Source organism: Abramis brama (assembly GCF_963993115.1).
Source record: "Abramis brama genome assembly, chromosome: 1".
NCBI lineage: Eukaryota > Metazoa > Chordata > Actinopteri > Cypriniformes > Leuciscidae > Abramis > Abramis brama.
The window spans coordinates 3,122,056-3,143,215 of NC_139963.1; the positions used below are offsets into that span (position 1 = coordinate 3,122,056).

The window sequence follows — 21,160 nt, forward strand, 5'->3', positions numbered from 1 at the left end:
GTGCCAACTCCTTCTGCTTCTCTACAGAATTTTGGTGAGTTGTTGTTATGGCCATTTTGCTCAGCCTTTGAAACACTGTTTTTTTCGCCCCCCCATAATGTAGTATACTACCTAGGTAGTGTGCAAAGGCTGACAGGTGGGCTTCTCTTCCTCTCAAAGCAATGGAAGCTGCTGCACAAGTTGCAGTTTGAGAGTGGTTGGTGGCAGTTGTGAGAATGGAGAAAAGGAATGGTGAAAAACATTTTAGGTCTGCCTCTAAGCTGGCGAATGAAAAGGCTTTCAGATCATCCGGAGATGACTTCTACAGGATGAAACCGTTGTTTGGATTACAGATATTTTTGCATTCATTGCTTACTAGCTCCAGGATGTGCACCTTTATTTCCTCCAATAGGCGTTTATGATTCAATATTAACTTTGCAGCTGTTGTCCATTTTTTCTTTTTAATGTTGTTCACTATTAAGGCATCTTCTGCATGACATACCTTGGCCACGATCTGTGATGGGTAATGGGTGACAACCTGAAATATAAGATAATTATTCAGTGTGAAGAATTATGGAATAGCCAGATAAGTATAATGTGCATTGGCATTACATTGGAATATACAGACGGTTAAATATGGTGACCCCATATGCAACTGCAGAGCAGGTCAGAGCAAGGTCTGAGAAACACCGCACAACCCCCACAGAGGTGCAGTGCACAGACATGGGGGTTGTGTAACATGTTAGCCCATTTACACAAGGAAATGTAATTACATGTTGGCAAAGTGACAGAGGCCAAATCACACAACATCATGTGCTAGTTTATCCTGGTAAAATTAGCTCATACTACATCTTGCCTGACTCAAATTTGAGCTGGCTTCCAGGATACACACTAGGCTACCATATATCTGCAAATATGACTAATATGGTTTGCTGAACCATATTATGACTAATATGCTGAATTGTCGAGTTCTAATCCTAAACGGAGAACTTTTTCATATATGCATTCACCTTCAGTATTTCGCTCAAAAATGTTTGATGTGTTGGTAAGTACTCTGTGTATTCTTAAATTCTTTTTACAACGCCGGCAAAGATCATTTACGCTCATCTTCTTCTACTTCTTCCAGCGTGCGTGCAGTTGAGTTCTGTTGACAACTATGCGTCGCTCAACATACGTCACTTACTCCCTTGCTCTGATTGGTTCTAGATCTATCCAATTGAGTGCAGAGGCCTTTTATTTCCTGGTTCGGTTGAAACACGCCCCATAATCAATGCTCAATGGAGCAGTATCAGACTCACATTCTGACTAGAATCTGAGTATGACGACGTCAGGCTAAGAGAAAGGTACTCTTATTAAGAAAACAAAAAAAAAAAAAAAACGTTTTAATTACACAGTATATTTGCCCTGACATTTAAGTGTCATTGCAATACAATGTGAAAAGGTAAGTACTAAGTACTACATGGTACGTTCTAAATTAAAATCATAGCAGAAACTATTTTTTTTGGCTTAACGTTAAGTAGTTTAGTAAGAAAAGCCAATAAATTCAATTTTTATCATACTGTGCTTACATGCAGCCATATATATAAATAAATATAAAAAGTTTAATTTACAACCCACAGATGTCAAAATTACCCTGTAACTACATTGCACAAGAACATATTTTGCCAGAAATGTGATAAAAACTTTTATTTACAACAGACGTACAATTTTTGCCTGGAATATATTAACAGAATAGGTACCTGTTAGTTTTAAAATAATTACATTATAAATAATTTGCTTGTCTGGTTGTACCCCTTTATTACCCAAAACTTAACATATTGTTCCCTTATACCTACACGGAAGTACACTATAATTACAGAAACGTACACCGTAATTTCGGTTTACTTACGCAGTTGTTTGCGGGTCGTAATATAAAGTGTTACCTACAGTTACATTCTAATGTATACAGAGGTCTGTTATAATGCTGGCACCAACAGTGTAAAAACTTCTGAAATTTTTAAATGCATTATTATACATTATTATAAAATGTCTAGATATTGTGACACTTTGGTTATGTTCTCAAAAGGTAATGGCAGTTACACATATTAATGCATCAGGTTTGAATTGTTATTCCTTTTGCAAAATTAAACGTACTTTCACATAATGGAGTTTGAAATTGTCTTCCTTTCTAATGTTTAAGGAATAATATTTTGCGAATGTTAATTTTGAGTTCATATTTCTTGAAAATTGAAAATGAAGTATTGTATTTATTTATTTTTAAATAATCAATTTCAAAAAGTAGAATAAAAAAAGTACCATTAAAAAGTTTGTTTTAACTAATAGTCTAATTTTCTACCATATACAATTGAATACAATTAGCAGCTAGCTAACAACGACTTGCTTTCCTTTTTTTTTTTTCACCTCACTCGTCTAAACTAAAAGATTTTCTTGGTAATTGTTCTACACATTGTCATATAAATAACCTGAAAATACTGCAGTTTATTAAGGTTAAATCCTGCTAACCAATCTTACTAAACAAATGGGGTAAGCACACTTACATTGTCATTTTAAGAGGTGTTCTGAGTAAATGTGGTTTAATTTGTTTACATTAGTTATTGTATGTGTCATGATTCCTGTCCTGTGTTTCCCTTGTCTGGTGTGCATTTTTGTTATTTCCTGTTCTGTGCCATGTTTTGTAGTCCTTTGTAGTCTTTCTTGTTTATTAGTCTCCCCAGGTGTTTCAGATTAACCACGCCCCCTTGTTATCTTGTTTAGCTTGTTAGTCTCTGTATTTAAACCCTGTATCTTGTTTCAGTGTTTGTGGGTTCTTGTTTGTGTATGTTGGCTGTTTGGTTCCTGTGTCCTGTTTCCCGAGTCTGTCTAGTTTTTGGTTTATTAAATAAAGTTTGCTGCATGTGGATCCTGCTTCCTCCTATCATTCAGCCAGCAGCGTTACAGAAGAACCCACCACTTAATGGATCCAGCAGCAGCTTTGGGGAGTCTCCAGCCAAGATGGCGGCCACGTCTGATTCTGGTTCCCAGGATGGCCGCCACCACGTTGTCTGAGAATCTCCAGCCAAGAAGGCGGCCACGCCTGATTCTGGTTCCAAGGATGGCCGCCGCCACGCTTCCTGAGCCTCTGTCTGTTCCTGAGACCGCATCTGTTCCTGAGTCTGAGCCTGTTCCTGAACCTGAGCTTCTTCACGTCGCTTCTGCTGATCCAGAGACTGTTCACGTCGCTTCTGCTGATCCAGAGACTGTTCACGTCGCTTCTGCTGATCCAGAGACTGTTCACGTCGCTTCTGCTGATCCAGAGACTGTTCACGTCGCTTCTGCTGATCCAGAGACTGTTCACGTCACTTCTGCTGATCCAGAGACTGTTCACGTCACTTCTGCTGATCCAGAGACTGTTCACGTCACTTCTGCCGATCAAGAGCTTCACGCCAGCTCAGTGCCCTCTTCGCCGCTGGTCCTGCCCAGCTCAGTGCCCTCTTCGCCGCTGGTCCTGCCCAGCTCAGTGCCGTCTTCGCCGCTGGTCCTGCCCAGCTCAGTGCCGTCTTCGCCGCTGGTCCTGCCCAGCTCAGTGCCCTCTTCGCCGCTGGTCCTGCCCAGCTCAGTGCCCTCTTCGCCGCTGGTCCTGCCCAGCTCAGTGCCCTCTTCGCCGCTGGTCCTGCCCAGTTCAGAGCCCTCTTCGCCGCTGGTCCTGCCCAGTTCAGAGCCCTCTTCGCCGCTGGTCCTGCCCAGTTCAGAGCCCTCTTCGCCGCTGGTCCTGCCCAGCTCAGAGCCCTCTTCGCCGCTGGTCCTGCCCAGCTCAGTGCCCTCTTCATTGCTGGTCCTGCCCAGCTCAGTGCCCTCTTCGCCGCTGGTCCTGCCCAGCTCAAAGCCCTCTTCATCGCTGGTCCAGGACTCTTTACCGGGGAGCCTCCCCAAGAAAATTTTGGGGGGGGGCAATACACCTCCGGACCAGCCCGATCCGCCAGGACCGCCAGAGGGGTGGTCTCCTGTTCCGCCCTGGCCGCCTGAAGGGTCGTCTCCGCCGTGGCCGCCCGAGGGGTCGTCTCCGCCGTGGCCGCCCGAAGGGTCGTCTCCGCCGTGGCCGCCCGAAGGGTCGTCTCCGCCGTGGCCGCCCGAAGGGTCGTCTCCGCCGTGGCCGCCCGAAGGGTCGTCTCCGCCGTGGCCGCCAGAAGGGTCGTCTCCGCCGTGGCCGCCCGAAGGGTCGTCTCCGCCGTGGCCGCCAGAAGGGTCGTCTCCGCCGTGGCCGTCTCCTCAGCCAGCACCGCCCTGGCCGCCTGCACAGCCTGCTCCGCCCTGGTCGCCTGCACAGCCTGATCCGCCCTGGTCTCCCGTTCTGCCACAGTCTCCAGGCCCTCTGCCGTTCCATGGGCCTGGCCCTCCATCCCGCCCCCGGGTCCGCCTCCGCTCCACCACCCTCCTGAACTATTTCCTGAGGAGCATCTGGAATCTGCTCCTTAAGTGGGGGGCTATGTCATGATTCCTGTCCTGTGTTTCCCTTGTCTGGTGTGCATTTTTGTTATTTCCTGTTCTGTGCCATGTTTTGTAGTCCTTTGTAGTCTTTCTTGTTTATTAGTCCTCAGGTGTTTCAGATTAACCACGCCCCCTTGTTATCTTGTTTAGCTTGTTAGTCTCTGTATTTAAACCCTGTATCTTGTTTCAGTGTTTGTGGGTTCTTGTTTGTGTATGTTGGCTGTTTGGTTCCTGTGTCCTGTTTCCCGAGTCTGTCTAGTTTTTGGTTTATTAAATAAAGTTTGCTGCATGTGGATCCTGCTTCCTCCTATCATTCAGCCAGCAGCGTTACAGTATGAAGCTAAACATGAACCATGAGCAATACATTTGTTACTGTATTTATTAGTCTTTGTTAATCTTAGTTAATAAAAATACAGCTGTTCATTGTTTGTTCATGTTACTTCACAGTGCATTAGGCTAACTAAGGTAAACAAATACAGCTTTTGATTTAAATAATGTAGGCTACCAGTAAATGGTGAAATTAACATTGGTAAAGATTAATAAATGCTGTAGAAGTGCAGTTTATTAGTAGTTAATGTTAACTAAAGTAGTTAACTAGTTTAATAAATGGAATCTTATTGTAAAGTGTTACCGATTTGTTATACACGGTCTCGTGAGTTTAATGTTGGACAGATCAGTTGTTTTAACCATTCATTAAAGTGAATTGGTTCAAGGAGTCATTACTTTGTGAATCTGACGTGTCATTAGCGGATTTGTACGTGTTGTGTGATTATCCCGACAGTTTAGGACATCGCACAAGATTTGTGTCAACACAGAAAACATTTCATCACTAGATAGGTTTTTTGATTGTTTGTTGAAAGTGTTTTTTATGTCCGCTGAATGTTAACAAGGCAACGTTTTTTCAATTCACACCCAGCAGTAATTCAGGAAAAAAATCTCCAAATGCTCCATGTAAAACTTCGGTCTTTAGATGTTTTACCATCATGTCAATCATATTTTGGTAAAACATCATGTCAAATCGCGCGCGCGACTCTCTGTCTAGCAGGGGCGGAGTGGGACCAAAAAATCTACCGGGAAATTTCGTAGACCACCGGCCCTCGGTGGTAAAAAAAAAAAAATTAAGAAAATAAAAAAAAACCCTTTGCTAAAAAATATAGCGGTGAATGAGAGAATATTAAATAGATTTTTTTTGTTCCTCTATAGTTTTTTCACAACTTTCTAAAAGAGTAAAAAAATTGCGAGAGATGGATAACGGCAGTCAGAAGAACTCAGAAGAGAGAAATATATGTCACTTTGTCATCACTCCCACAGACGCAGCATTAGAAACCCTCACAGCAGCATTAACTAGTTTTTTGTAATTTTATTAAAGGTAATATAATATAAAATAGTGTTATAAATGTAAATACATATTTTTTTAAATTGAAAATATTAAAAAAACTTTCCAGGATTTATGCGGATGATGACCGTTAAAACGTGTCATCATCACCCTGTTGAAAAGGGTCCATGGCATTTTCACGGTGACACGACACCTTGCTCGTTAGCTTCTGCTAGTGTTAACATAATCTGTATACACTTAACATAGCAGCAGCAGCCAAGGGAGGTTACTCGTTTTAAAACTAGGATATCTGCCACTAGTAGCCTAGATAGTCACTCAATAGTAAACTTTTTATTTGTCTCATATTTACCACAGCTACTTTCAAATTACACAAGCTTTTGGCTGGCTGGCTGCATAGCTGGTGCCAACGCTATCTCACGACCAATTCGTACGAATTCGTACGAATGATAAAAAGTTGGCTAATTCGTACTAATTCGTACGACCTCACTCGTACGAATTTGTACGATTTGTCTAAACCCACGTGATGGGTAGGTTTAGGGGCGGGGTCAGGGGTAGGTCATTCGTATGAATTCATACGAATTGGCCAATTCGTAAAATATGTACGATTTTGCAAAAAACGTACTAATTCGTACGAGTCAGGTCGTATGAATTCGTACGAATAAGCCACCTCGTAGAATTTGTACGTTTTCCCGTGAGATCGGTGCTAATTCCCATCTGTGCCTAGCTTTGACAACATGTGCTTCAGTTTATTTCACCTGTAGTATCTTTGCTTGTTGATGCCCGGAACATGTCTGTTATTTTGGAGCATTTCACTGCCTCCTCCTCCATAATTTTTTTCCTTTTGAGTCTGACCTTCTCAGCGCCAGATTTTTTAACGCTTGTGCTGAGGGGTGCTAGATCATTGACGGGGGAGCTGCGCAGTTATACAAATAATAATTGAGCAAAACTTGGCCACTAAATATTTAATATTCAATTATTTTAATGATCACAATTAAAGTTTTAATTTTATTAAATTGAACAAGCGCAACATTCAGCATTCAATCAAATATTCTAAAAGATGTAGGCTATTATTAGCCTACTAATAAGGTTATTTCAACATAATATTTCGTTATTTCAACATTTATGTGCGTGCAACAAGCAAGATGTGCATTTGTAAATCCGGTAACGCGTGCATTGATTTTTAGTAATAAATTAGTGTTTTCTGACAGTGTCGGGTGTCGGCTGCAAAGATGAAGTTGACGATCGCCATATATAGTGAACGCGCCTAGAGAAATGCATGATTACGTAATCAGAGAGTAGGCAAGCCTTTTTCTTTTCGTTTTGAATTATTTCGTTTAAAGTTATTTCAAGCTTTGTGTATTTGATGTGTTTCGCATGTCTGTGTGAGGCATACACTGGGTTTCGTTAACTTAGTTCGGATGAGATGCGCTCAGTTAACGTGCAATGCAATTGACCGCGCGGGCGCCTCCATGATTAGGCTATATTGTCTGTTTGTTATATTTGCTTATTATTATTAAAAAATGATTAAAATTAAGATACAATTTATACAAAACGAAATTCACTTTAATGAAAGGTTTTCTACAAAACAAAACTGAATGAAATGGTCAAAATGTCTTTCTGACCCACCCACTCCAAGTCTCTTGATATATAGGCATCATATCTTATTCGTGCTGTTCACTTTTCATAAATAAACATAAATGGAAAAGAAATGACATTATAATATTTTAACAAATATGAAACTAAATGCGCTTATTTAATGGCTACAACAGTAGGCCTACAGACTCTCTATTTGTGCAAATTGCTGCACATTCATTTAATTCTGAATTTTGCACAAGTTGAAAGGCGTTTGTTCAAATCAAGTTCACGGATAATTGTGCGTGCATTTATTAATCATTATGATACTAAAATCATAAAAATGCTATGTAGGCTACTAAAAATCAGATGAGCCCAGAATATGAACGCAACGTTTAATTACACGTTAAGCAATTTCCTCCCATAGAAAACCATTAGGCCTAAGAACGCTTAATGTAGGCTAGCTTAATGCAGATTAGAATGCCCCCTTATTATGTCGAAATAACGACTTATTATGTCGAAATAACGAGATATTATGTTGAAATAACGTCTTAATATCTCGAAATAACAAGATAAGTTTTCTTTTCTTTTTGCTTCAAAATGTGGTTCAGGGCTTCCATAGAATAGCCTACAGCCTGAATATAGCCTAATTGCTTCCAGAAATTATTTTTGGGGGTGCTTTGGTCTTTCTTGGGGGTGCTGAAGCACCTGCTAGCCCCTCCCTAGAGCCGCCCATGCTCAGCGCCACCTTTCAGTTTTCTTTTTTGCCTTTCCATCATTTAACTCACTCTTACGGACGTTAGACTTCCAAGACGTGACGAGGAAAAAGAGGTGTTCGGCGGCTTTTTACATCAAAGGCCGACCCGATTTTGGGAGGGGCCGCTCACTGATCCCCCTATGTTTTTGAAAATCCTATAGACATGGTTGGACCTGCCGAACGGGTTGAGCACTTTTATATACTGTGTTGAGCAGAGAGGCTGCACAGTTTGACCAGCGAGAAGCGGCCGCACATCAGGCCGCCAGACGGGTGTTGCTAAAATAACTCGCAATGTATAACTATTATCAGACCGGCCCTCCGCGGCCTCAAAACACTACCGGCCCACCGGGAAAAGTCCCGACTCTCCCGATTGCCACTCCGCCCCTGTGTGTGGCTCATTTTTGTCTGTATGAATAATTCACAAAAAGATTAACGATTGTTTCCAACGCCAATTGTTGCACATTAAAGTATAAAAATAGATTTAATTTCGCTAGCTGATCACAAACGTTGGCCGGAGTGAGATCCAATCAACGCTTGTGTTGTTACCTTGTTGAATAGATTTGGCCAATCACGGTATTCGTTGAACCGGCGTCGCGTCAGTTTGAAGCCAAATCCATGAGTCTAGTACAGTCTACAACCCAACCTGAAGAGACCGGTGTGTCTCGGCAAGACAACGTCAAGGTAAGATTTGTTTTACAATGATTATACACCCCTATATCTTAATGCTTTTCATATAAGTTGTATTTAAGACTGCAAGCTATAGTTCGCCGTGAATATATGCGTTGTCGTTGATGAGAACAGTAACGTTAGCCACGAAAGAATGTTGGTAACGTTAGTGGAGCAGTAAAGCTAGGTCTAACGGTATGCTGCTTAGGCTAATCCAAAATAACCATTCGGTACACAATGAACTAAGCAAAGAGTATTCAAATACGGGATAATTACGGGAAAAAAATTAAACAGGAAGACAGCAGGAAATAAGTCTGACTAAGGGAGAATCACGGGGTAAACGGGAGGGTATGTCCAGGTTGGCTACAGCAAGCTACCTAGGCTCCAAGTTAGCTAGACTAATTATCAGCTAAAAAGAGTGCAAACCAAAATAAAGAATGATTTCAAATCAACTTTATAGTGGTAGTCATAGAGTTATTTAAGCCAATTATATGGTTGATTGTCACAGTTTATACAATGACACAATTCTGTGCATGGTAGCTTATATCTGTCAGTGGTTGGGCTTCACCTACACAACAGAACAGGTATAAGATGGAATATGGTGGAAAAATATTTTAGTTAAAGATGGCTGTTTTTGAGCTATTTAACAAAATTATTTGTGGTCAGAACTGCAGTAGTCTTAATACAAATGTCAAGATGAAAAATGTGATTGAAAATTATCTAGTAATGTGCGCTTTCTGTGTTTATTTATCTGAATATAATTCAGTTGTTTATCTAACACACAGACACGGACAGGACAACATCATATCTCTCCACACCCAAATGACTACAGAGGTGATCGTTGACAATCATCACATCAACAGCACCATGATGGAGCAGGTCAAGATCACAGAGTTGCTTAGTATCCACATCACAGATGACCCATCTTGATCTATCGACACCACCAACAGAACCTGGCCAAGAAATTCCAAAAACCTCTGCACTTCCTCCCACAGTTGAGGAAGGCTCATCTCCCAAAAATCCATCCTCTTAACTTTCTATAGGGGAATCATAGAGAGCCTCTTCCTTCCACCCCCACCCTCCAGTAACCTAAGGGCAGCTGATTGACTCTTGCACAAATACACTGGTAGTTTACACTATGATGCTGCTACATTGTTTTATTTTTAAATTTGCTATGAACATTTGACCCCACTTACACTGCCTTTGCTACTTGTCATGTCATCCACTTACACAATAATACTATATTAATTAGGGATAAGGCACGATTTTCAAATATTCGATTAGCTGATTTTATTATAGAATAGGATGTGCGGGATGATTGTCTTTAAAAAATCCCCATGTTTTAGTTGTGGTTATAAGTTGCAATCCTAAATTCACATACATTTTTTATACATTTAATAAATATATTCTTAATATTTGTTGTTTTTGTGTGTTTGAGTGTATATATCTCAATATTAATTTTGAGACTTGAAATGTAAACTCTCAAGGGTTGGATTTCTAAATATATGTTGGTTATGTGTCTATTCAGAATGACTTCTGAGCAGCAACCTTTTTTTTAATTTTTTTAGGGTATGTCGTGTATGCATCACTTGCATATCATTATTCATTCACGTGAAAACATGTTTAACAGTACCAGACATTAGGAAAATATGACATACGGATGTGCCGTTACAGTCAAGTCAAGTTTATTTATATAGCGCTTTTCATAATAGAGATTGTATCAAAGCAGCTTCACAGTATTAAATTAAAATAATACATCAGTGTTTGTTTCTAGTGGAAAACGTCCACGTTTGGTAATGCTGATCAATAGTATTGTTGATTGATTAATAAAATTAAATATCCCCAACTGAGCAAGCCATAGGCAACAGTCCATTTCATTAATAAAAATAATTTGTGTGTAGGCTACATTGAACAGACTTTGCCCAACTTGTCTGGGAAAAGGGAGTTACAGGGCTTTTTACATTTGAGGCTAAACGGATAAAACACCTAATTTTTACCTCAGTATTACTGAACTACATTACTAAAATTACATTTTTAATGATTAAAGCAAAATTAAAATTTCAAGAACACAGCTTCCTGGTCACTGACAAAGATTACTTTGCCTCCGCCGTAGAATCTGTGTTCATTATTTACATTGGTTGTCAAGGAAACGGGGGGGTTTTCTAACGTTATGATTAGTACTCCTGCTTACTTGCCGGTTTAAAAAAGTAAGAGTTTGTAAGGACATTTTGCGTCAAATGTGCAAACAACAAAGTTGGAAACAATGTCTGCAGTACTTATACGATTTTATTACATGGCCTCAGCAAAAAAAAAAAACGTACACAGTGATGTGCGATACCACTTAATTCCTATTCGATCCGATACCAAGTAATACCCAGACTGGTATTGCCGATACCGATACCAATACCAATACTTTTTACGTATTTTATTTGTAGTGTGATGTGACAACTAGTTTAAAGTGAAGTAAAGTATAGCTGCATAATGACAAGACAATAAACTACTCTCATATTTTTTAATTATAAAGAAAATCTCAGAGACTTGTAAAACAGGTTGAAAATTACACACAAATAAAAAAAAATGTGACTCTTAACTTTGTCACAAAATATTCCATATCCACTTTTTTGCTGTTCTTTACAACACATGTAAATCAGGCACCCTTGAAAACCGTTAACTCAAATTGTTTTCACAAAACATTCATGTTTACAAAAAAAAAATATATATATATAGGCTCCCCTGAAAATGTTAAACCTGAGCCTGTTCTGAAAATTGTCCTTATTCACAGGGTTTTGTTAAGTAATAAAATATGTTTACAGTTTTCCCCTTGAGTCTGCTCTGTTTCTTTGCTAACTACCTCCCCTGCCTTTGAAAACTGTCCTTATTCACAGGTTTTTGTTTAGGAATAAGAGCATGTTTACAGTTTTCCCCTTGAGTCTGCTCTGTTTCTTTGCTAACTACCTCCCCTGCTTTTAAAAACTGTCCTTATTCACAGGTTTTTGTTTAGGAATAAGAGCATGTTTACAGTTTTCCCCTTGAGTCTGTTCCGTTTTTTGCTCACTACCTCTCCTGCCTTTGAAAACATCCGCTCTGCAGGTACAGAAGTAGCAACAATTCCCAAGTACTTTACAGCAAGTTTGCTTAAGCCTGGGAAGGTTTGATGATGCTCTTGCCACCAAACAAGTGGATCCTTGTCTCTGGGAATCAGTTTTTCCTCTGAGTAACGACGCATTTCAATTATTATGTCTGTGGTAGCTGACCGGTGATGTTGGGAAGACGCGACTTGTGTGTCAAAATCTGCCCATAACCCTACTTTTGTTGCAGCTGAGTCTGGGGCAAGTGCAGGACTCTGGGAGCTAGGCACTGAGGCAGAGCTAGAAGTAGGTGCCAATGCAGAGCTTGGAGTTGGAGTGGGAGTGGACTCTACTGTCTGGTAGACTTCCTTTAGCTCAGAGGAAAGTCGTTTTTTTCATTCCCTCAGCATTGTTTTTGTCTTGAAATCCAAGGTGTTTAAACCTAGCATCCAGAAATGTACTAGCAGCTAGAGAGTGATTGGTCTCAATGCCTGCAAATCTACGCTGGCATTGCTGTGCCAGCTGTGTGGCAACAGAGCTGCCCTGATGCTTACAGGCTCTTTGAAGAAGAGACACGAGAGGAATCACTTTGGAGACTGAAACATATTTTTCTGATGATACCTCCCTTGTCATTTCCTCAAAGGGCCTCAGAGCATCAACAGTTTGAGTGATGAGTGATAATTCTCCCACATTAATGCACAATTGACTCCTGCCTAGAAGACAGAGGACTGTGGTCACAGCTTCATGTTGTTCATGCAGCCTGTCCAGCATGTAGAAAACTGAATTCCAGCGGGTTTCTACAGACTGGATCAACTTGTGTTCTGCTATTTTCATCTGCTGTTGAACAGCCCTAAGCTTCTCTGTGGCCTTAGTGCTATGGTGAAAAAATGACACAATTGTGCTGCATTTTCCCAGGATCTGCACCACTTCAGGGACAGCTTTTAGACTGTCCTTTACAACTAAATTAAGAGTGTGGGCAAAACAAGGATAATGCCTCCACCCAGCCTTGTGTACTACAGCCACCATATTTGCCCCGTTGTCTGTCACAACTTCCATCACCTTATCATTTAGGCCCCATTCATCTGTTATTCGTTTAAGTTCTGAGCTGATATTATCAGCAGTATGCTGTCCATGGAAAATCGCCGTTTCCAAAACAAAATCTTTAGTTTGCCAATTCTCAATTACATGACATGTGACAGTCAAGTACGCCTCTGTGGACACTGAAGTCCACATATCAGTGGTAAGTACAACACTTGGAGCATTTTGCAAAGTTGCTCTTACTTTGTCTTTGCACTCATCAAACATATTAACAAGATATGTTTCAGTCATTTTCTTTCTGCTAGGGAGTTTGTATCTTGGGTCAAGAGCTTTTACAAATGCCTGGAATCCCTTATCTTCTACTATAGACATAGGCTGGAGGTCCCTCACAATCATCTCTCCCAGGCTTCTTGTGAGTGCTGCTGCTTTTGGAGAATCATCTACAAACAACACAGATACACAGGGTAAACTGACTGATGGAGTCACACTGCACTGTATGCTAAAGAAAGACAGACAGACAGACAGACAGATAGATAGATAGATCAAATTAAAAATTAAATTAACTTATAACACATTAGTCACAGTAAGCAGTGCAAATGGAGTGTAATAAAGAGTACAGATGGAGGTAGAAATTGTTCTTTTGTCTATTGTCCTCACTGCCATGACTATGAGTTGTTGTAGCCTACAGTATGATGGCCAGGGGGAAGAAAGAGATCCCTCTCTATTAGTTTTAACTATGGGCTACAGTATATGCAGCCTCTCTCTCTCTTAGCACTGATCTCAGGAAAGCTACTCATTGTTGCATTCTTTTCATTATCAAATCAAATCAAGTATATTTGTATAGCGCTTTTCACAATACAGATTGTATCAAAGCAGCTTCACAGTATTAAAATAAAATAATACAACAAAGTTTGTTTCTAGTGGAATTTATTGATTGATAGAATAAAATTAAATATCCCCAAAATATCCCCATTAGGATAGCTTACTTCATGTTTCACTAGTATTTTCTATTTTAACAAACTGCTTTCTGTTAGCTTGTTATAAGAATACTGGGATTCCGGGGAACTCTTGAATATTAAAAAACTAAAGCCTACGTGAATAACTTTCCCACAGTCAGTGATAACGCAACTATCACGCTATCTCTCTGTACCTGGATAACTTCTGCCGCTGCTGCCAAATGACTCGCTGATTGAAGTCTGTCTTGCCCTAGCACCTTGTGTCTTCTTGCCCTGGACCTCCTCCTCAGACCGCCGCTTCATTATATCATCATATTCACTCTTATGACTTAACCTCAGATGTTTAGCGAGGTTTGTAGTGTTACCACTGTATTTCACTGTCTTTCCACACACATCACACACAGCGTCACCGCTGTCTTCACAGCTAAAATACAGCCAGACATGACTCCTTTTGCGGTCAGCCATAGTCACTCTGCAGTCTGCAGTCTTAGCGGGAAATTGAAGGGCTGCAGCGGCTGCCGGCTGGCTCCGTCACAGAGCCGCAGTGCACACACAACTGACCGGCGGAAGGAGAAGTAGTTCCTTCCCCTTATTAGACTTTTCTGGTGACAGCAAGTTACTTATGATAACATAAACACTCACTCCAAATTACTGAGTTTAAATATCGATATTTTTGTATGAGAATCGATACTAAAGCAGGAAATGCTGGGATCGAAAATATCGATACTTTAGTATCGATCCGCACATCAATGTCTCTGTCTTTCCTCGTTTTTTCATTGTGCAGGGCGCAGGTCCTTGTCTTGTCAGGTCTTGTCATCTACATCACTCACCGATCAAATAAGGCTTTGGCGGGTCAAAAATTCACTTTGGCTGCCCAAAAAAAAAATTATGCAGGAAAAACCTTGAAAAAAGCCTGGCCAAGCTTCCACGCTTCCAGGAATGATCTCGTTTTCATGGAGACAGACGCGCGGTAATATGATGGTAATGAAATTAAGAGCATGCGACGTTGTAGTTACGATGTCAAATAGTAAAGTCATATCGTGATTGAAAGTACGAATACATTACGTAACTGTTACGTCGTGTGTTGGCTGGGGCGGAGTGCACGGAGGGGAGGTATGGAAGGCGAACGGGGCCAAGAGTCTTTAAACGAAATGCGTTAAATTTGACCCCCTCAACATGCACTGTTTGTCTGCGTTAACACGTCAATTTTTTACGTGTTTCTTTTGTATGTGTAGACACACACATTTTGGTCGTGTTAAGGCATCAGTTGTCGTCGCGTTACTTTAGTATGTGTAAGACGCACAGTTTTACCATGTTAAACCGACCAATTTTAATGTGTTTTTCAACGCGCACACTCTGGCCATGTTTGAAATTGTAATATTTTTTTAAAGCAGATTTACCTTCAGATTTACCCACATATTAATCCTTTAGTTTATTGTGGCCTTGTTTACTGATATCTTCTGTGCTAGAGTAAATTATTGGCAATATTGGCATTTTGCTCAAATAAAAGTGCCATTCTAAGAGCCATGGTTTAAGCCGTTGACTTTTCTACCTTGAGAAAGAACGTTAAACGAACAACTTAAAAGGGCATGACAAATCAAGACATAAGACTGACATCACTCACAACGTACCAATGCATTATCCCTCATGAACAAATATAACGTCTGATGTTTGCATATGTGCATACCAGTATACCATTACGACATCCTTCGTGAATAAACATGACATCTGATGTTTGTATACATATATACCAACGTACCATCGCGTCACATATGTAAATGTAATCTCAAATACAACAATTTCATTGGCTGCTGAGCGTGTTGTCGCGTTAACGCAGACAAATGGTGCGTGTTGACACGGTCAAAATTCATGCGTTTCGTTTAAAGACTTTTGTCCCTGATCGCCTTCCATAGGGAGGGGCTGTGTGTGTGTGTGTGTGTGTATATATATGTGAGAGAGAGGCGTTACGTCCGTTTCACACATACTCCGTATGCGGTGCAGGAGCAGCACGCGCTATAGTGCTTTCACATATGCTGCGTTTGCAGTGCATAACTGATCCGCGGCTGTACCACAAACACATATTCACTATTTTTATTTCAAATCCAGAAGTTATGCAGCAACTTTTATTAAAAAAAGTTTTGTCAGCATTGCGATTCTCTTTGTACACATATACACTCTTTAATGGACGTATGCACGTATAAACACAATTTAAACAACGTAGGCCTATTATTCCATACTTCTACTTAAGTTGCTCAAGCAAGTGGTCAAATACTTAACCATGTACTTATATTAAAATCGCAAACATTTTAAATGAAAACTTAAAATTGACAAAAACAGTCGACTCTCATGCCTTTTCTTTTACATTTAAATTTTAATACAATAAATATTGCATGTCACAAAGAACTTGTTTTTCCACCTCCACGAATGAGACGAGTGTTGTTCATTATGTCGCCTTGTTGAGGTAAATTGTAGTTTTCCTTGCTTTACCCCGGTCTTAAAGTAAAAAGATGACTGTGAAAAATAGTAGTATTTAATTAAATACATTTATGGTGAGATTACTACTACATTTTATTTGATTAAACCCATTTATGGTGAAATTACTACATTTTCAGGTCAATCTGTGTTCATTTTGACCACGAAACATGCGCTGTCACTTTAATTCAGCGCGTGCACACAGCAGAGATAGACACGGTGTGGAAACGATCTCTGCACTGCTGTATACACACCGCTCCTGGAACGGATCGACGGACCGCATCCGCGTGCAGTGTGGAAGCTCTAACCTGTTAACATGGGTACGGAAAAAAATACGCACCACACATGCACTGCAAACGGAGTATGTGTGAAACGGAGGGAGAGCAGGGAAAGGAAATGCAGCTGAATGAATACGCTGCGTGTTTTGAATAGCGTTCACTAGCAAGCACCACGCCACCACAACTATGCAGAATTAGCTTCATGGAATGAAGACGGGTCGAAAGGGATGGGGGAATGATGTTATGGTTCTCCGTCTGGCTGATCAGGGAGTCTAGTCCAGGAAGACTCAGAGTGGGGGCTTCGTCTCGGTAGGTAGTTAGCTGGGTTACTTGAAGACCCCCCCGGATGCAGCCTGTGGAAGTAAAATGGGGGATGTTAGATATGGATGGGTGGGTGAGTGGGTGGGGTCGAGAAACTGAGACAAACGGTGCGGTGAAGGTGGGTTCAGTGTAAATATACAGACGGGGAACGAGCTGATTAGTTGAGGTGTGGCCTTGCTCCCGAACCTCAGTTAACTTGTTAACTACATTTAAAAAAAAAAAAAAAAACGGATAATGAAACTCAATATGTGGTGGCCGGTGTGTGGGAAACTGTGAGAATCCCAACTAAAACGGTTTAATTTATCAATTAATAAATTTGGACTTTTGGTAAATATCTTGCTTGCCATATTGTTATCATTATACAAAATATATTTGCTTAAACAATTTTTTTTTTATTTTCCTTTAGCAATAAACTAAAAACTATAATACAGAATATAATGTGTAGAAAGGTGTTATAGCAGAAACAAAAAAACATTATGCCTCTCATCTAGATTTTTAAATTTTAAATACACATTATTTAAAAAAAAATAAAAATTTTGCAATCATTATTAAAACCCAAAACTGGAGAAAAATATATATTAATTCCAAACGCAAAACACATTATTTTACTTTTGCCCATTTCACTCTATATACTAAACAGACGATCAATCATTGTTTTAAAACATGAATTCAATAAGCAACAATTGATCAAATTTACATTTTCATATCTACTTTTTTAAAGACTTTTTGAAGGTAATTAAGCACTTAATTAAGACTTTTTAGGTTCCACAGAAACCCTGTTAAAGAGTACTACTTCACCCACACCAAGCTGACATAGTTTATTTTCCACTATTGTTGTAAATATGTTCATGCAAAGTGCACAAGCACAACCATTAAATGAAATTAAACTATTTTGCCACCTTATGGACTACATACTACAAACACTCCCATAGACAACATACAATTAAAAAGAGTTGCACATAACAAAATTCAGCTACATTTTTGCACACACATTTATTGAAACCACTGTAGTAATGTTGACTACTTTAATCATGGTTTTGCTTCCTTTCTGGATTTTAAGAGGTGCAATGACGTTGCTGTTTATGTGTGATTTAGATGCCTTCAGGTTTCATGAAAAATATCTTAATTTGTTTTACAAAGATGAACAAAGGTCTTACAGGTGTGAAACGAGTAATTAATGACAGAAATTTCATTTTTGGGTGAACTAATCTTTTAACACTGTGTTCAGCATACACTCCAGTACTCCATTACTAACATTTGAGGAACACCAACCTGCATTTTCTACTTTCACTTGTGGAAATACATTGACACCTTTTGTTACTGTCAAAATGTATAAAAACACAAACCATATTTGATAATACACCATTCATAGTTAACACTAACATCTGGGAATAATAATAGACAAATAAAAACTTCTTCCAAATGTCAGAACACAAAATTTCCTCAATTATGAATGAGACCAAAACTGCTTACATTTACATCTTTTGTTTATCAATCAACCAAAAATTCACTTTCCTGTTTTAAGCAAAATTAAGACAAAAACAAGAAAATTACTTCACACCAAAGTACTCAAACTGAACATCTTTCTTTACGTTTTGTTGCCTCTCTTAACTCCTTTTCCAGTTATCTCATTTGCTTTCAACGCAACTTCAACAGAAACTCCAGCCTTGCTGCTGTGAAACAAGTTCTCATTACCCACTTCTAGACTAACTTGTTGTTTCTTATGTCCTGCAGTTTCTTTAGACCTTTTGTTGCGTTCATCGCCTCATTTTCCCTTTTCCTCCAAAGCCAGACTCTAAAAATAATCAGAAGTTTAATGTGTTAATATGTTATTTCCCCTCTACACTGTTCATTACGGCACAAAGGGCTTTTACACTGTTGAATACGACTCGGTGTGCTGAGGATTAGCACATGAGCAGCGCGCTTGTCTGTAAATGTGACAGTGATGAAACTTGGCCAAACACTGAATAAAGTTGTATAAACTATAAACATTGTGTTAATTCTAATTAACATAAACAATTGTTCAAGCATCAGATTTTCAGACAGTGCTTCTGTAAATTGTTCAATGCTTGCACTACTTACCACATCTTTGCCTTCTGTCTCAAAACACTGTTTTGCTGACTCAAAATCTCCTCCTTTACCCTTCTCCTCCAAACCCTGGCTCTGTGAACATTCAGCAGTTTCAAGCATCAACAATTCTTCAAGCATCAAATATTCGGACATTGCTTCTGTAGATTGTTGCATGCTTGATGTATGAACCACGACGTCTCTCCCTTGTGCTTCAGAAGTCTGATTTGCTGACTCAGAATCATAAATGATGCAGAGATAACACGTTGTCCTCTGTATTTTATGTGCAAATGGCCATGATCATCAATGAGCAACTTTGCTGCCAACTCATCTGGTTCCAGCCGACTGTTGACTTGCACATCCAGCAACTCACGAAGCACAACATCTTCTATTACAAAAGTGCTCATTTGCTCACTCTTGTCCTGTACAGTGACAGCTGCACGAAGGACTGACATCACTCTTGCTGTTTTGCAGTATGCTGCACATTGTGGACATCTTGTCATCAGTGTCTGGAAATTGACCGCAGGCAAAGGATGCAGCTTCGGACATTGGTATTCTGCTTTGACCTCTGTCACAACTTCTCCCTCTTTGACCTTAAAACGGTCAATTACTTGCGCAACATTGCTTGATACATCAGGCACAACTGTTATAGAAGACTGTTTAGTAGTAGACAAACAAGTGCAACCATCAAACTGTCGAATAGATGCATTCTTGATTGTGTACCACTTCCCTGTTTCAAGCATATCTCCTCCCCAGACAGTCAATGACAAACCACAGGTTTGATCTGCCACATCATAAGACCTTCTTTGCAATCTTTGATTGCTGCGGGTCATTGCCTGAGTATCTTCAGCACTTTGATTGTGACATTCACCTAAAAAACAAAATACAGGGCAAAGAATTGTTACACTAACAATCTCTTTTCTTGGCAACAATAACATGATGTTACACCACACACACATGAATCCAACAAACAAGTACGTCTCTGTACTACATCTCAGGTACTACAGGTAAACTAAACTTAAAGTTACTTAAACTAAACTTTATCTACTATTATCATAAAGGACTGTTTAAAGGATTAGTTCACTTTCAAAAAATGTTTTGCTGATAATTTACTCATAAAATATAGCTATTTTCCAACAATTTTATTTTCCAAATAATTTTACAGCCAATTTAAAATAGCTGTGTAATACACTCACACTAACTGGAGGAAGTCTGGCTACTTAACTTTTTTTTGCCAAAGTGCAAAAGATATGACGACAGTCCACATTTTGAACTAGACCATAATTACCTCTTGACCATATAGTCAGCTCCAGCTAAAATGGATAAAATATCACAAACCATTCAGTTTAACATTTCCTCTTAGGGACTCTTACCACCATTGCTCATACGAAGGTGTGTTTAGTGTATGTTCACTTTTGGAATTGTGTTGGGATGTCGAAAGGTAAGAATTTTGAACTTTGTCTCAATAGCTTATTGTATATAACAGTCTTGATTTGTTCAAAAATGTAAAATGGAGTACTATTTCTCTAGAAGATTTGTGTATAGCAGGGCTGCCCTGTCCTGTTCCTGGAAATCTAACTACCTGCTGAGTTCAGCTCCAACTCTCCTCAGACACAACTGAAGCAGCTAATTAAAGGGTTAGTTCACCCAAAAATGTAGCTTCTGTCAGTAATTACTCGCCCTCATGTTGTTCGTCAGACTTTCGTTCATCTTCGGATTAAATCTGAGAGCTGTCTCACTCCTTCATGTCTCACTCCTTGTTTGGCTCGAGGTCATGGTGCAAAAGACCCTGGGTTGATTTTACTCCGAACCATCCCTTTAAGGTTGAGCCACTGTAGTAACTCTGAATATTTTAACAATGTTTTTACTAACTTTTCTTGGCCGGCAGAATGAAACCAACGATTAATTGCATCCAAAATAAATGTTTGTGTTTACATAATATGTGTGTGTGTACTGTTTATAATTATTTTGTATATATAAATACACACACATGCATGTATATATTTAAGAAAAATGTGTTATTTATGTGTAAAATATTTATATTTATAAAATAAATTATATATAAATATATATACACAGTACACACAAGCAAATATTTCTTAAATATATACATGCATGTGTGTGTATTTATATATATCCAAAATAATTATAGAGTATACACACACACATATCATGTAAACATAAAC

The 21,160-nt window shown here is 39.5% G+C and overlaps 1 protein-coding gene across 1 annotated transcript in view; it reads right to left on the reverse strand.

The window, feature by feature from the left end:
• Positions 1–21,160, reverse strand: part of LOC311090940 (uncharacterized protein) — an 846,260-nt gene that overhangs the window by 470,717 nt on the left and 354,383 nt on the right. The gene's annotated exons all lie outside the window — the stretch shown is intronic.